This window comes from Equus asinus, chromosome 19 (assembly GCF_041296235.1).
Source record: "Equus asinus isolate D_3611 breed Donkey chromosome 19, EquAss-T2T_v2, whole genome shotgun sequence".
NCBI lineage: Eukaryota > Metazoa > Chordata > Mammalia > Perissodactyla > Equidae > Equus > Equus asinus.
In genome coordinates, this window is record NC_091808.1 from 10,588,191 (window position 1) to 10,601,564 (window position 13,374).

A 13,374-nucleotide genomic window follows, 5' to 3' on the forward strand; every position below is an offset into this window, starting at 1 on the left:
TTCCTCTCTGCTTTTAAGTGAAGTAGAAGCAAGTGTGCATCTGTGTGTGTCATTATAGTAGCTGTGTGACCTGCACAGCCAGCAGGCCAGGTTGAGTTTACAGCACATTCCATGGGACTCACTCCTCCCTTTTCTGCCTTCCAGTCTACCTCACTTGAAGAGGTCATCTCTTATTTCTAGGAGGGTCCAGGGCCAGGTGAGAGAAGATTGTTCTTCACTGTCGTGTCCTGGACTCTTTTCGGAGACCAGCTTTGTTTTCTTACCAAGTCTGTTAATGTGATCTTTTTGTGTGTGAGGAAGATTGGCCCTAAGATAACACCTATTGCCAATCTTCTTCTTTTTTGCTTGAGGAAGACTGTGGCTGAACTAACATCTGTGCCCATCTTCCTTTATTTTGTACATGGGACGCCACCACAGCATGGCTTGACGAGTAGTGTGTAGGTCCATACCAGGGATCTGAACCTGCAAACCCCAGGCGGCTGCTGAAGCAGAGTGGTGTACTTAACCACTCTGTCACCAGACCAGCTCCTTAACATGATTTTTTAAAAGAAAACCCGACCCTACCCAGTGACTCGTCAGTGGTTTCTTTGGTTGTGAGCTTGCTGTCAGTCAGGAAGCACTGGGAGTTCTAATGCTGCCTCTGTGCCATAATAAAACCAGTGCAGATGTTCTGTTAAACTCGCTCTGCACATGGTCACAAACTGACTTAGTAGTTATTTATTAGTAGTAATCACAAACGCACTTCATAGTTATTTTCCTTCCTTTCACAAAATGTGTGTGTGTGTTTCATGGTCACATTAATTGCTTTTCCATTTTCGCTGCCACTACCCTAGTTCTACACTCTAATTATAGCCTGGGCTGTTGAAACAAGAGAAGGGAACCAGTGTTTGCTTAGCATCTAGTAAGTACCAGGTACTTGACATATGTAATCCCATTTAATTTATAAGAAAAAAGAGTGCTTTCTGATAGTTATTAAGGAAGTTTATTCCAAAGAGGTGAAATAACTTGCCTGAGTAACATATTTCATAAGTGGCAGAGGCAGAGTGGAGTGAAGATTCGAAGATGGGGTATGCCTGACTTTGAGGATGTTGCTTTCTTCGCTGTGGCACTTATTTTTCACCTGTATTACCTCTCTGTGTTTTACTGTTGCAGCTTATTGGATCATTAGACATTAAGACCCAGAGAAGATGAAATTTTGTTTGATCTTTGTTGGTAGTGATTCAGCTTTAGGTATGAATAGTCTTGGAACCCAGGGATTCACTGCATATTTGCTTCTTTTCAAATAGTAAAACATTGCAGAACAAAATAATAGCAGACATTTAATGTGCTTACAAGTGCCTGACAACTTGTAAATAGTTTACATGGATCATCTCATTTACTCCTCTCAGCCCTGTGTCACAGGGACTATTATTCCCATGTTACAGGTAAGGAAACGCAGGATCATTGGTCAAGTTACTTGTCCGAGGTCACAGAACTAATAACTAAGAGAGCCAAGAGTCAAACTCTAACCATCTGATTCCAGAAATCAGTGGGGAGACTGGATGCATGGAATTCAGTAGATTGGGTGAGCTAAATCCAGGAAGGGTTCTTGAAGGCAGGCAGGGCGGGGTGGATTTTAGGCATGATTAAATGTGTCGCTTCAGGAAAGAGTTTACGGCAGAAGCAATACTGCAAGAGATTTGGCAGTATTTGGTAATTTTATTTAAGAATATAGGGGCAAAATGAGGTATCTTATGGGAATCTTTGGGTTTCAGCTAATGATATTTTGGGGAGAGAGAGCTCTTATTAGAGAGCTGAAAAGCCTAGATTTGAATCCTAGTTCTGCCATGTATCAGCTGGTGACTGTGGGAAAGTTTTTAACCTTTTCGTTGAAAATGGGCATAGTAACTATTTGAGAAGTGAATGATTATGTGCTCAGTGCGTAGGATGCATCACAATATTTAGGAGGCACAACAGAAGTTGAGTATCTTAAGACAGAATACATATTCAGAGCAGCATTTTGAGAATGATTGATAAATTCCAGGTGTAGCTCTCCTTAGATTTGGAAGACCCTGATTTAAAGTTCTGTTATCTCCTGATAGCTTTCCGAAGTTTGATGGATCATTCAGCTGTAGTTATGACAGCAGCCTAATCTCAAATCTTATTTGCAAAATGATATCTTTTACTTATTCTTATGAAGCATAAATGAAAGAATATATGTGAAAACAACTTTGTAAAATTAAAGTACCGTATGAACATAAAGTGGTGAGTTGAGAGTTGTTGCTGTATTATTTGAAGGGCTTCTGCACGCATCAGGAATTTGTTTGAGATGTGTGTGTGTGTGTTTAACATTAATACAGCGGTCTGAATAAATTCACTGGGAGGAAGTTGAGAGGCAGATTTCTGATTAGTATATCTCATGGAAACGAAATCTATAAATTACTGGAAAATGGAGTAGATGATTCTGTGAGATAGAAAGCATTCCAGATTGGCTAGGTTGTTTTCTTCAACTTTTAAGATTCGGTGAACCTGTTAAACAGAATTTCATGTGTTTCTTTGGGTAAAGGCTCATTCTAAGATATGATTGATCAGTGAAACTTCCTGGTAAAGGAAATTTTTTCCAAATTGTAGGAATAACAGTATTTATATGATGCTTTGTGAAAACTCATTTCCCCGAGTCAGGTATTACTCAAGGAGAGTCAGGATATGCATTAACATATTGAAAGCTGTAAGAAATTTTACGGTAACTTCTGCTTAACCCAGTATTTTACAAATTAATTTGAGCACCTGTTATTACCTTGGGAGACAACTGTGGTCTGAGGAACACAGTTGGAGAAATGACATAGTACATTTAGTCAGGCTGCTTCAGTAGAAGGACCTGTCCTAGTGTGCTGCTTTGGCAACTATTAATACCCTGGTGAACTGGGTCTGGTGAGGAATTAGGGGTGGCAAAGAACTAGTGAAACAGCCACTTTTGTGATGGGTTTCCTGAAGCCTGTGGCTTGCCAGCTGCAACTGATCAAAATAGCTCTACGACAGAAGTCACCCTGTATCAGTTGATGGAAGTCTTGAGAATACTCCAGAAAGGATAATGTTATGTCGCAATTTTTAATATGCATTAGGAAATTATTCTTGCTATGTGTTGTTTAACCTAAGCAAACACATTCTTAGAAATTTGTGTAGCATTAATGTAAAACCAGTGCAGCAATGTAATGATACAAATGATTTTTGAAACAAATGATTTCTGAAAACATTTTATAATATTGTAATATATTTAAATATATTCCTATATAATTCGGCTTCAAAATAACATTTTGCTAATCTTTCTTTTTAAAGTAAGTTAATTTTGAAATAATTTGACTATTTCAAAGTATGTACTGCCTGAATAGTAGAAGATGATAGATAGCATAGAAATAGAAGAAACAGTTTATGATCAAAATCTGGATTTTTATGGAACTTATTTATAGAAAAATGTAAAGGTCTTATATTTCCAGTCTGATGTGTCTATTTGTAGATGGACTTTCCTCTCCATTATTTAAAGTGGGCATTATGTACACATTATTAATAACATAGTCTGCAGTAGTTACCACCTTACTTTTCCAGCTTGAGTTTCATACTCTTCTGGTGACTTGCATGCAGCCTGTGGCCATTATTAGAACTAGACAAGAACCAGGCAGATGCTGAATTCTGGGACGGTAATTCCGCTTAGATTAGGACTCTTCTCATCAGTCCGAGACATGGTGCTTTGCACCTCTGTTGTGGAGGAAGGAAATAAGAATGAGTTGAGCAGGAGAGAAGAATTTAAGTTAACCTCTTGGTTTCACCTAGTTGCGTCTTAAGGATCCTCCATACTAAGTTTAAAAAATTGAATTATGTTTTAGCCTCGTGAGGTGTTAAGTGGGGAGCCTAAAGGGAAAAGGATTGAGTGTTTAGAGTTTTCTGTTATAAGGCAGCTGTTAAAATAACTTAGCAACTTAAAACTTTAATAGTTCTAATGTGTAACCACTTTGAGAAATTACCGACAATGATTCCTAATATTTTGAGGCTTTTAAAAAGTACATTATGTGGCTGGCCCTGTGGCCAAGTGGTTAGCGTTCTGTGTGCTCTGCTTCGGCGGCCTGGGGTTTGTGGGTTGAGATCCTGGGTGAGGACCCATTCCACTCATCAGCCATGCTGTGGTGGCATCCCACAGGCAAAGTAGAGGAAGATGGGTACAGATGTTAGCTCAGGGCTAATCTTCCTCAAGCAAAAAAAGAGGAGGATTGGTAACAGATGTTAACTCAGGGCAAATCTTCCTCACACACAAAACAAGAAAAAAAATACGTTAAATTTTAAAAAATGAGTTACCAAATTAAAAAAAGGAACATTAAATGGAAACAAATATCACTGGCCTCTTGTTTAGAAGGCTTTGTTTTGTTTTACGTTGTGAATTTTAAACAACTGTGGTATGTATTTTTGTATACCAGTTCAGAATAAGAATTAATTAGAAGTTACATTTACTAAACTTACTTATAAGTTTATTATTAAAAAAAAGCAGTCTTCCTCCCACATTGCCCTTACTCATAGCTGATTTATTTTGGACATTGTTTCTTTGTCTATGAATTATGTTCTGATATGTGTGTCTGTCGATACTTTTCAGTTTGAGCACTATCACCTGCCTCTTATGGAAGAGTTACCCTACCTCTTCACCCAGGGAACGCATACTGTACATGCTTCTCATTTTCCGGGTCAGATTGGTGCTCAGTATACGGATACATACATGCTATCTACACTGTAATCATGTAGCAGTGTTTCCTTTCTTACACATTTTTGTTTTTCCTGCATTTTATTATTTTGTTGTTTTCCTTTTCTATGAACTTATCACTCAACTCCAAACTCTTTACTAATTATCTAAGTCTTTTTCTCAAAAAGCTGTCTACATGCATCTGTTTCATTTTCCTGAAGAAATGAGGCCATCCAGAGATGGCTACTCTTTATGCCTGGTTACACTGCTTTTAGCCTCAGGATTTTCTTCAGTCTTCTCTTCTGCTCAGTTTCCTGTTTCCATATCCCACATTATCTTTCTTGGTTTGCTATTTCATTTTGGTGGAACGTATCGTCCATTTGCTTTCTAAGAAAAAAGTGCTTATGAGATTTTAAAAAGCTTTTTTACTTACTTTTCAGTTTTTGAATGTTTGAAAATATACAGTCTTGATACTTGTTTGACAGATTGGTTGAATATAAAGTTCTGGGTTGGAAATTATTTTCCTTCAGAATTTTGAAGAATTACATTAACTTTTAGCTTTCGATACTGGAACCATTCTGATTCCTGATCTGTTGTACACATAACCCGTATTTCTGGAAGCTTGCAGATCTTCACCTCCATTATTTAGAAATGTGATGGTATTGCGTTAGCTGTGGGCTTGTTTTCCTTCCTTGTTAGGTGACCAGCAGTCCTGATTTCCCATGGGTCTGGGCATTCCTCAAGACTCAGGACTTTCAGCCTTAAAACAAGGATAGTCACAGGCAAACCAGGATGGTTGGTCACCCTGTCCTTGTTTCTTTTCTCTTTCTGGATCTCCTGTTATTTTGGGTGATTGTCTTCTTGGAAAGTTCTGATCTGATTTTTTTTGGTTCTGCTTTCTGGTGGATTTCAACAACTTCTTCTAAATCTTTCTATTGATTTTTTTTGTGTGTGTTTGCTTTCTTGTTTTTAATCTTCAAAAGGTTCTTTTGTTCTCATTTCCTTTTTTATTATGGCTGCATTTCTTTTTTTGAGGACATTAATAGTGAGTTTTCTTTGCTTGCACAGTCATCTTATGCAGGTTTTTTTAAGACAGTGGTGTGGATTTGGTTTGGTTTTGATTTTCATACTAGGAATTTTTCTCAGATTCTGGTAATTCCTGGTTGTTTCCTCATACTCAAGTATAAGGGGACCAAAAATCTAATTTATAAGCTCTGAGCACATAGATGAGATTTGACTGAGATTAGCTGTTTAGTAATCTGGTTGGGCTATTCATTACGAAACCTCCTCTATCATTGTTTTTAGATCTTGTTTCTTTGGCTGGTGAAATTCCACAGGGAAGATTCTTTCAGATTCCTGCCTAGAAGTAAACGCCTAACTGCCAGCGTTCTGGGGGCTGAATGGGAGAACAGGCCTAGGAAGGAGGCCATATGTCATCCAGTATGTTTGTTTATATTTATCTCTCCCACCCCCCATTTGTGGTGTGGTGCACCTATTTGCAACTGTGTACTTAAATTGAGAATTTCTTTATTTTGTACTTTCTAAAGAATGAAAGTCTTGTGTTTCCTGTCTCAGGAGAAGGAGCACTTATCCAGCTGTTCAAGTGGGGGAGGGGATCTGGGGATCTGACTGCTTCATAAACAGCCTATCAGCCAATCCTCAGTTTTAACTCCAAAGTCGTCCCAGAGGTGCCTGGTACCATCAGTTCCCGAACCTTTGTGGGATTCTGAGTATCAGTCTAATTGGTAGTTTATCTCAGTCTTCTGCCTTCAGTTTTGTGGACTTCCCAGTGCATTTAGCACTGCAATTTCTGCTTTTCATCTTTCTAAAATTGTGTTGTGATAGTAGTTTATTTTCGTTGAGTTTCAGGAGAGGAGAGAAGTGAGTGCGCGTGTGTCCAGTCTTCTGTCTTTGCCCACATGGCAGACGCTTTTCTGTGTATAAGCACATACTTTTTCAGAAGTAGGAGCTTGCTCTCTGTGCCAGTAGGTGTTGGTTTTTGAGCATCTCTTATAAGCCGGGCTCCGTACTAGACGCTTCACATACGTTGTTTCATCCTCATGATGACAGAATGAGGTAGTATCTGTGGTTTAGATCTGAGGAAACCAAAGTACTTTATTTGCCTGAACATTTAACAGACTTTTTTTCTTTCAAAAAGCCTATAAGTTATATCATTTTTAATAGCTGTATGTAATGTAACTTAATATAGCCCATTCCCAGCTAATGGGCCTTTACATTGTTCTAAATTTTTTAATTGACTATAGCTTTGTAATTTACATCATTATTTCCTTGTTAGGTGACTGGTTGTGTTCCTTTTAAATATTAATGTATGTTTTAAATTGCCCCTAGAAATATGTGAATTTACATTCCCACTAGCAGTGTAAAAATGCCAATTTGTTCACATCCTTATTAGCTAACACTGTGTTCCTGCAGTTTTTATGACCATACTGATGTTTATTTAACTATTCCTTATTATTGGACATTTAGCTCTTTTCCAGTTTCTCAGTATTATAAATAACAATGCTTAGATGAATATCTTCGCACATTTCTAATGTTTTTAATTTGTATTGCCAAATTAATGCACGAAATTGCTGTGTATTGACTAGGAAATGAAAATTTGGCCCAGAAAATTCCATTTGGGATTTGGCTCACTGCCATCTGCCAGACTTATCTATTATTATTACTCAGTGATTTTAAAATAAACATGAGTGATCCTTTTTTATATAAGTTACTTTCCATTTTGTGAATTGATTTTAGCAAAGTATCCATTAATAAAGATGTATAAACTTGAAAGTAGACACACAACCATATCAAGTTATACCAGGTTTTCACGATTCTCTGCTGGCTGAAGGAGTCAAGAGCTAGTTACTGAAAATATAGCCATCATTCATTAATTCTCTTCTTTGGATCCAATTTTTACAGTAGCAAAACGGCCCTATTACATGATTCTGAATTGCACTCCTCATGTGCGGTAATAGTCATGTTATTTGGTGCTTTTTTCCCCTTTTATGAAGGAAAAACGAGTGGTTTTGAAAACCCTTTGAAACAGATTTGACCTGTAAATAAATAGATACTTACTGTAGTTACTTGATAGCTCTTTTTAATATATAAATAGATTGGGGATTTGTGTTTTAAAGATCAATCATAGTCATCCTTTGATACCTACATATGAAATGAATTTTAGTGATTTTTCTGTTCTCTACCCTTGTTTGAGGTTTTGGTTTGTGTACTTTATTCATGTTGGTTCGTGTACTTCATTTTAAAATGGAGATGTATTTATTGTCTGTAGTATGACAAAAACTATAGGTAAAAAAAATCAAGATAATGTTCTAGAAAAATTAGTACTGAAACTTTGTTACTAAGATATGGTGTAGATCAGCTCTTGTTTTTCTTTTTAAAGTGTAAAGGGATTTTGTTTTTATTGAATGTTTTGGAGAGCCTTTTTTTTTTTTTTTAAATTTTTGACTGATTTTCGGAATTTAGCTGAGTCCATATACTATTCTTCCTTTTTTCCCTCGAAGTCCAGGTCAGTAAACATTTTCTGTAAAGGGCCATATAGTAAATATTTTAGGCTTTTCCTGACCACATACAGCCTTTGTCACATATTCTTCTTTTATTACAACTCTTTAAAAATGTAAAAACCATTCTTAGCTAGTGGGCTAACAAGCTAGATTTGGCCCACAGGCTGCAGTTTCTTGACACCTACTCTAGAGTAAAAATTTTAATACAGTAATGACGTATCGTCCGAAGATTTGAGGTTATGTGTGATGGATACTCAATCAAAATTAAACAGAAATCAGATCACTTGACTGGTAAAGCCAAGAGATTGGCTAGCTTCAGGCGTGGCTGGATTCAGGAGCTCAATGAATATGACCCTGTCATTCCCAAGCCTTGTGAATTCTGACCCCCTCATAGCCACCCACCCCAAAGACACTATTCAATCATTTGTATATCAATCTGTAAGAAAGTCCCTGATTTCCTCGGGTCATAGGTCTATCCTTGAAGGAATCACTATGGCAGAGGGGAGAGGGGATGCTGGTCGTAGAGTTGTAATTGGAGATGATGGAAATAGTCTGGCCTGAGTCTCTCTCATATAGTGAGAGTGTACTCTGAATGACACTTCCATCAATACCACATGAAGGAAGGGGTAAGATATAGTTCCCAGAGAATTTAAAAAAAAAAGAGTGCTCAGAGAAAGAGTTACTGGACATTATACAATAGATGTCTATTTTGATTATTTTTTAATATCACTTTAAAGTGAATACGCAAGTTGGAGAGTAAAAACATTCATGTATTTCAATGAAGTCATTATTCATTGAATAAAGGTGTTAAGTCAGTCTTCCCCTCTGCTTTCAAACAATCTTATGAAATATATTTCATATTCATGTTTAGTTTTACTCCTTATACGACAGAAGGAATCTTTAGGAAATTGAAAGTTTACTTAATTATTGCATTGCTAGAATACTATATATCATTGGAGGGGAGTGTTATATTTTCATTGTAGGGCTATGTAGTAGGTCTGATAAATGTGTACACCATATCAAAGTTAGCATACCTATAACAGATCATGTAAGAATTAAAAATAGGATAAAGGCATGACATTGAATATGTATTGTTCGGTTGTCTATTGCTACTTTTAAGTAACTTAACACAATTAAGAGTGAAAACCATACCTTTCCAGGATTGGAATTGTTCTAGCTTTGGTGACTCCAGTAGAGAAGTAGGCAGATCCTGTTACTCTAGTGCCCTTTTCTCCTGCAGAATGACAAAATTGGAATCATTTCACAGTGCTATAATGTAATGAGAAATATTTTTTAAATTTCAAGTAGAAAAGAAAAATCAATCATAAGTAGAAGGTGCCCTCTTAAGAACGTCTTAACTATTTTTGCATTAGCAAGGGTCCAGAAAGTAAAGTATCTAAGGCCCACAATCTGCTGATTCTTTTAAAATGTTGTTATATTGTAAAAATCCAAGCTTAAAGTTAGACACCTAGGAGGTTTAATTATTTCACATTTCAAATGTCACACTTTGCAAAAGGACTGTTTTTTTTTTTTTTTAAAGATGAAGCTCTGGACTTTTGAGAGTAAGACATACCTGTATTGTAGAAGAAAAATTGATCAGACCTCCTAAGAGAATTCTAACTACCAGTTTCTTCTTTATCAAAGGCATAGAGATTATAGGAATATATTTGTAGGCACAAATGCATGTATTCTTATACTAGCATAATAAGGTCAAGAGCTTTGATAAAAGTAGTATGTCTAGATTTATACCTCACTCCTCACTTCATCACACAAAGGCTTCATGGATAAGAGTATATTAATCTGACCAGTATGCTCTGGTCGCTTCTCAGAGTGGCATCATAAAAATAAGTGAAAAATGCGGTTTTGCTGCATTACAGAGCCTGGGAAAGAGAGGTAGGTCTGTCTGTATGTGAGTGTATTTCCATGCATGTGTGTTTAAATTGGTTTTTAGTAGGTTGTAGGTTTAGACTTAACATGTTTCCTCTTCTATTAAAGTATTCCTTTTGACCAGTAACATGGAAGGAGACAAATTTTATGAAGAGTGAAAGTTTTCTATACAAACCAGTAAAGCAAAATTTTAACACCTTTCCAGAAGTATATTGAAGATGTAGTACACTGTTCTGCTTCGAAGTAAGCTTAGGAATTGTGTAGTTGTTTGGGTTATGCACCTATAAGCTAGTCAGTTAATATTTTTTGTCTTAAAATTTAAGAATTATCATAACTTTATATCTGAAAGTGCTTTTGAAAAACTCTATGACCAGTCTAAAATTTTGAAGCTAGTATGTTCTAGCATTGTCAGTTTTCTGAATGACCAAAAGAAGGTTAAGCGATCCCCATTTTCTAGGAAGTACTTGATCTATCAAACTGTTTCAGCTTCAACTTCCTGTTTCCCCAGAATGTATGATATTTCTAATCTTCTAAAAATGTTTTAGACTTTTGGAAGAATTTATATAGTTCTTCTGTAAAGAATTCAGAGGAACTTGATTAATTCAAAGGAACTTATGTAGTTCTTCCAAAGTTTGGCTTGCTTTGTTTAGAAATGCTGTGTTACTAATTACCAACCTTCACCACAAGTAAGGTGTTCCCCTGTTGCAGTTTTTGGAGCAGAGATGTATGGATAAGAGCTAGTACTGTCTTCCAGCCTGGGCTTAGGTCATGTTACAAATAGTGAGACCTCTTTTTCACTCCCAAGCATTATGAGTAGCAGCTCCTTTACCTTGGGCAACAAAATGCTGCGGTTCTCTCTCCTAGTTTATCAGGCTAGATGGAGTTCCGTCAGTTAGCCTAACAGTCATTTTACATTATGGTGTGATTATAACATCAGTTATAAATATTTTTCTATCCCTACTTCTCTGTAACTTAGTAAAGTTCTCTTAAAGTTTAACACCAAGAATGGATAAAGAGGTTGTGGCACATCCACACAAAGGAATACCACTCCACGATCAAAAGGAATGGATTACTAATATGTGCAGCAATATGAGTTCTTCTCCAAAACACTGTGTGATTCCATTTATATGAAATTCTAGAATGGGCAGTAGTGGCAGAAAAGCAGATCAATGGGTGCCAGGAGCCTAAAGTATGGGGGAGGGGATTAACTGCAAGAGGCAGGAAGGAACTTTTTAGAGTGATGGAAATGTTCTGTGTCTTGATTGTGGTGTTGGTTATATGGTGAATACGTTTGTCAAACTCGTTGAACCCTATACACTTAAAATTGAGTACATTTTATCATATGGAAGTTATCTTTGAGTGAAGTTGTTTGAAAGACAGTTAAACACCACACTCTAAAATAGGACATGAGTAGTGAATGTGTAAAAAAGTTTGGTCAGAAAGTATACTGTCACTCAAATTAGTAATATAGCAGTAGCCCACAATACATTAAGTTGAATGTTTTCTTTCTTTTTTCTTTAAAAAAAAAAAAAGATTCGCACCTGAGCTAACATCTGTTGCCAATCTTTTTCTTTCTTTCTTTCTTCTTCTTCTCCCCAAATCCCCCCAGTACATAGTTGTATATTCTAGCTGTAGGTTCTTCTGGCTCTGCCATGTGGGACGCCGCCTCAGCATGGCCCGATGAGCAGTGCCATGTCCTCACCCAGGATCTGAACCGGTGAAACCCTGGGCCACCGAAGCGGAGCACATGAACTTAACCACTCGGCCATGGGGCCAGCCCCAAATATTTTCTCTTGACTGTCATTGAATAGATTTGAAAATTTGTGCTAGTGTCCATTACTGTATTGTGGTCTGTATAAAGACACTTTAGCATTACGTGGACTAAGTAATATTAGTGACAAAAATACAAGGGTTTCAAAAGTCCTTTGTAAGGGAAAGCACTTTATGCTTTTTGGAGTGTTTTAATGTAATGTGCACTCATGGTTTTTTCTCTTTCTCTAAACTGTACATTTTTTGGTCTGTTCTGACTTAGTCACACAATTCAGATAGGTAATTTAATATTTTCTGAAATGTTATTTAGAAATAATTTCTGAATTTTTTAAATATTAAAAAATAGTGATACTCATTAGCCCAATATGTTAAGCTAGCTCTATAATCTGTTCATATGCTATGTCTGTCTTTCAGGTGACTGGGGTATGGATCTAGGCAAAGATAATATAATATAGGATATCAGGCAGAGAATCCTGATCACATCAGATAATTCTGGCCATATGCTATATAGAAAATTAACCTAAAAATAAAATTGACATTTAAGAAACCCTTTGGCCAATCCTTTCCCCACTTAAAGTTTCGTTCTTTGATCCTTTTATGCCAGTTGGAAGAGTCTAGATAATCTGTCACAAAAGTTATTTTGGGGGAAAAAAAGCCCAAAAGGTATGGTTTAGATTTCTAAATGGTAATACCAGTCTGAACATAGATTTCCATCTTTATCACTTCTGTTTCGTGTTTAAAAATTCTTCAATAGCTTGCTTTTTTTCTTAGCAGCTTCATTACATATGATGTGTGGTGTAAGTACCATCCCAAATTGAATCAACTGAAGTTTTAAATTGAGTCTGAAAGTTAGGATGATGTCTAGAATTCTTTTTACCATCTCCTTCCCAGACCCTTAATTGGTATTTTAAACAAAGTCACGTGTAAAGAATTTCTTATCTTTCTACTTTAGAGCAGTGAAATTATCAAAAACTGAAACTTCCTGGGAAAAAGCAAGTGATCAGGAGAACTGTTACTATATAATTTGCCTCTGAAAAAGTTAACATCTATTTAAGATGATGCTGTAATTCTAATGGAAATACGCTTGATTGTGGAGACTTTCGCTGTTGGAGGTCTTTGTTTAGATAGAGCACACCACCCAGTATGTCATCCTGGATGATAACATTGTTTGGGGAGGAGGAGGGTAGACGGATACTCCTGTTGCTTCTCTCTTGTTCATAGAATAGTAATAAACTTAATTGCTATACCTTTTTAGAATCTGTTACTCCTATAAAAGTATTAGCTTCCAGAATAACACATAAAGTGTGCTTGATTGACTTTTTCTCCCTAATTATGCAGTATTCTGTAAATTGGATGTTCTGATAACCTTCAGTTAAAATGTATATTCCTTGCTGATGGGATGGTGTAAGGAAAATAAAGCATTTCGTTCTCTCATAGCCTTATTGATGAGCTTTGTATAAACTAGATGAAATGGGACAGTGTAAAGACAATGTA

The 13,374-nt window shown here is 36.5% G+C and overlaps 1 protein-coding gene across 45 annotated transcripts in view; it reads left to right on the top strand.

The window, feature by feature from the left end:
- Nucleotides 1-13,374, top strand: part of TRIP12 (thyroid hormone receptor interactor 12) — a 140,497-nt gene that overhangs the window by 60,891 nt on the left and 66,232 nt on the right. The window lies entirely within an intron of this gene.